This window comes from Podarcis erhardii, assembly GCF_964252035.2.
Source record: "Podarcis erhardii genome assembly, chromosome: 4".
In the NCBI taxonomy this organism is placed as follows: domain Eukaryota; kingdom Metazoa; phylum Chordata; class Lepidosauria; order Squamata; family Lacertidae; genus Podarcis; species Podarcis erhardii.
In genome coordinates this window covers 16,186,319-16,190,733 of record NC_138508.1, presented here as the reverse complement: position 1 = coordinate 16,190,733, position 4,415 = coordinate 16,186,319, and the positions used below count along the sequence as shown (strand labels likewise).

General features: G+C 42.7%; 1 long non-coding RNA gene across 1 annotated transcript; it reads right to left on the bottom strand.

Annotated features, from left to right (window-relative positions):
* Positions 1-238: 238 nt before the first annotated feature.
* Positions 239-3,947, bottom strand: LOC309341440. The gene is made up of 3 exons (XR_014156342.1): positions 3,761-3,947; positions 2,881-3,073; positions 239-541 (listed from the first exon to the last, which is right to left on the bottom strand). It is a non-coding gene; the product is annotated as an uncharacterized lncRNA (long non-coding RNA).
* Positions 3,948-4,415: the final 468 nt, after the last annotated feature.

The window sequence follows — 4,415 nt, the reverse complement described above, 5'->3', positions numbered from 1 at the left end:
GTGTGTGTGTAGGGGGGGAATGTTCAATTGTCCAAGGAGACTTCCTTATTCTGACAGAACATTTGATATTGTGCCACATTCAATACAACCCCCAGTATCTTCAAATTTCACTATTAGATTTTTTTGGGGGGGAAAGAAAAAAAGAACAAGCCTCAATTTATTTCTCCTAAGGTACCTGCCATTTTCCAAACAGCGGTCACTAATCTCATCCAGCGCTTTGAAACCGCAGTATCCAGCTATCGTTTGGCTAATCTCAATTTCCAAGCTAGCATGTCCTCTATCATCTCCGACAAAGATGTTCAGGCTGGATTAAATCTGACAGGTCAGCATCAGGCAATTTGTGCTGGCCTCACATGTGGCTTTCTCATTTATTTATTTTTATTATTATTTTAAGATACGGACTCACTCCCGGGGCCTTCGCATCATTTAGCGTTCAAACGCAGATACATAAGAGCAAGGGAAATGTGTTTGAAGAAGGAGGGAAATCTGTCGTCTGGTGTATGTTAATGTTACTCTTTCTTCTTGTTAAACTCCCCACCTCCTGAAAAACAAAAATGAAACATATCTGCAGTGCCACCTCTTGGTTACTGAAGAGCATTTCCAGGGACAAGTGCAATTTTGCTGGGGCTTTGTGGACACACACGCAAACACACACCCAAATATAACAATCTTATTTTAATACACAAATGGCACAGAATGTCTGTGAGAGATGGACTTATTTAATAGACAGAAACCAATTTCCAAGGCTGTGGGGTTGTTGTGTTTCCCTTTGCTCAAAGACAGTATCAAAGTATCAAGCAATCCCGTAGACTGGGAAGTTATTTTCACAGCTTGGTTCCCCAGGTGTTATGCACCTGATCCCACGGCCTGTAGATTCTCTGCACACCCCAAAACCGGCCCTATCATTAGGCAGCATGATGAAAAAATGAGCTTTAAAGAACCCGCAAATCGGTTGATTAATGGTGCCCACAAAGCCCCTTTCAAAGTACAGGGCAGCACACTGCTCTGAAACTGGCTTCTGAAGGTGCCTGGAATCACTATTTTCTAATCCAGTTGTTGGATCGTCAGACACTCGGTTCAAAATGCTGAGGAAAAGAGCAGGAAAGGTCACCCAATCCCATTACAACACCAGGTGATTGACAGGTGGGGAGCTTCACTTGCCTGCCAGGCTTGGCCTGCGAGGGGCGGGCCTCTCACCCCTGGTGTAGAGCAACACTGGGCTAGCTGGACCAATGGTCAGACTTCCTATACAAAGTTCTCCAGGGAGGAACCAGTGGTGATCACCAGGTTTAGCTCTAGGTTTTGGAGGGTCCTTGGGCGAGACGCCCTCCACAGCATCCCCTTCTTCAGTGAGTCTACCTCCTCACTCCAGCAAGTGCAGATAACTCGTCAGTGGGTCTGTGTTGGGGTTACGGACCCTTGACTGGCCTAGTGGTGTGGTGTGGCAGTTAGAGGGAGGCCAAGTGACCCTGGCCCAGTCACTGCCTCTCAGCCTAAAATACCTCACAGCGTAGCTGTCTACCGACTCCATCTGGTATGACAGCTGATACCCTACCTGCTCATGTTCTGTCTTGCCAGAGTGGTGCATGCTCTGGTTATCTCCCGCTTGGACTCCTGCAATGTGCTCTTTGTGGGGCTACTTTTGAAGATGACTTGGAAACTATAACAAATCCAGAATGCGGCTGCCAGATTGGTGACTCGGAACGGCTACCAGGACCACATAACACTAGTCCTAAAATATCTACATTGGCTCAATGTGCATTCCGAGCACAATTCCAAGTACTGGTGCTGACCTTTAAAGCCCTAAAAGGCCTTGGGCCTGTATACCGGAAGGAACATTTCCACCTCCATCGTCCAACCTGGACACTGAGGTCCAGCTCCAAGGGCCTTCTGGTGGTTCCCTCACTGCAAGAAGTGAGGTTACAGGGAACCAGGCAGAGGGCCTTCTTGGTAGTGGTGCCCATCCTGTGGAATGCCCTCCAGTCAGGTATCAAGGAAATAAACAACTACAGTGGTACCTGGGTTCTCAAACTTAATCCATTCAGGAAGTTGGTTCCAAAACCAAAGCGTTCCAAAACCAAGGCATGCCTTCCCATAGAAAGTAATGTAAAATTGATTAATCTATTCCAGACTTTTAAAAACAACCCCTAAAACAGCAATTTAACATGAATTTTACTATCTAATGAGATCACTGATCCATAAAATGAAAGCAAAAAACAATGTACAGCAGTCAGACAGTCAATCAGTCAGTAGCTGAACTTTGTTCCACACAGTCACAAAAACAAAGCAAAAAGAGCTGCAAAAACAAAAACGCAAAATAAATAGCAAAAACAGACAGATCTCAGCTTAACACTCAAAACGAAAGTGTGGCACTCAAAACAGAAGTGTAACACTCAAATCGGAAGCATAACACTCAAAATGGAGCACGTTCAGCTTCTGAACAAAGTTCGCAAACCAGAACACTTATTTCTGGGTTTGCAGTGTTTGGCTTCCAAGGCGTTTAAGAACCAAGGTGCCACTGTATCTGACTTTTAGAAGACATCTGGAGGCAGCCCTGTATTGGGAAGTTTTTAATGCTCAATGTTTTACTTTGTTTGAGGTTTAATTTGCTGGAAGCCACCTAGAGCGGCTGGAGCAACCCAGTCATATGGGTGGCATATAAAGAATAAACTGTTGTTGATGTTGTTGTTGTTATATGAGCAGCGAAAAAGAACCATTTATACTACCTTAAGCTCCTTAGAGGAAAATGTGGGATAGAAATGCAATAAGGAAATGAAGTAGATGCTGAACTTTGGACCTTCAGCACACAGGAGCTCTCTCTCTGACCTATGGCCCTTCCCCGAGAAATGCAACTTGTGACACATACAACCTTGAACATACTTCAGAATCCTCTGTAGCGTATCAGGGTTTCTGTATCCGTTGTGCAGGGGTCCTTCCACAGACAAGCTGATACAGAAAGGGGATTTTGAAGGTAGAACATTTGACAGCCGCAGTCCTAGGCATTGCAGAGTTGCAGATTTCGAACAACTGATTGGTTCCGGCCAGTTAGTTACTGAAGTTTTTCTCCCACTAACTGTATTGATTGAAAAGACAAACAGGAGGGGGGGGGGGCTGCAGATAATACAACCTACAGCACATGTAATGATCTAGCTCCAGAGCTACAATTAGTTATTTCAAAAGATGTATGCATCTTAATTTTAGCAGAACGATTTTTATTCCCTGTTCAGAGTTATGGAAATGTTATTCATGAAGCGTTCAGAGCCCTCGCCTTCTGTTGTTCCTGCTTTTATTTACATATCATTATAATCCCCTCCTTTTTAAACAACAACCCCCCCCCAAAAAAAATTGAAGCTTATTTCAACTCTGAATTCCACCCTTAAATGAAATAAATTGCTAGTGTTTATTTTCCCTTTGATCTGCCTTTAGTTTATGGTTCAATCCCTTTCTTCTCGCAGCAAAAACAAGGGAGAATCTTGCAGCCTTGAAGACTAAATTTATTTATTGTGGTGAAAGCTTTCGCGGGCCAAAATCCACATTGCCCGATACATAAAGCAGTCATTTAGGTGGGCCAATGTGAGCCCTGTGCACAGAGGGAAGAAAGGAAATATATGTTCATGAAAGGAGGGCAAAAAAACAACAGACAGCCGTAGGCATTGTCAAGTTCCTGTAGACACTACAAAGGAATACAAGATGTAGTCAAATGAATTCTAGTAGGACTGTGCCAAAGAATTCAGCCAAAACACGAAAGGTTGACTCTTACCAACACAGATGCTGCAGTCTGTGTTCATCCTATATCATATGCAAGCAGGTCGGAATTCACTTTGCTTCTAAAAAAGTATTTTGGGTCCAAGAAGAATATCTACCTGAATAGTTCATAGCTCAGTCTCTTGACCACTAGAGGGTACGTTCCCTTGAGGTATGGCGGGCATCCTTTTTTCATATGCTTTATTGGTTTAAAAAAAAAAACAATATAAATACAAAACAATCAACAAAAGATAATCCAAAATCAACACTCATTAAAAAAAAAAAAGGATTTAAGTTCACACATAACTAATTCCAACATGACTTCCAATCCCCCCACTGTGATTCTAAATTACATTTTTTGATTGAGCACTTAACTTTATCTCTCCTAGGTCATTCAGCTGTGTTAGTTTTGTAAAGTTCTCTTATTTCATGCAGAGGTCAATCCAGGCCTGCCAAAGAATTCAGATTTCTACAACGTTCTTTTAGGTATTCTCTAAATATTCCACTCTCTATTGAATATTTGGTCTGTATGGTCTCAGTATCTTGCTAACTCTGCATATTCTAACATTTTGTTCTGCCAATTTAATTAAGAGGCAATAGAATCTCCTTTCCATACCTTGGCAATTAGAATTTCTTCTGCTGCTACCACATGCATAAAAATTCTCCTTGCA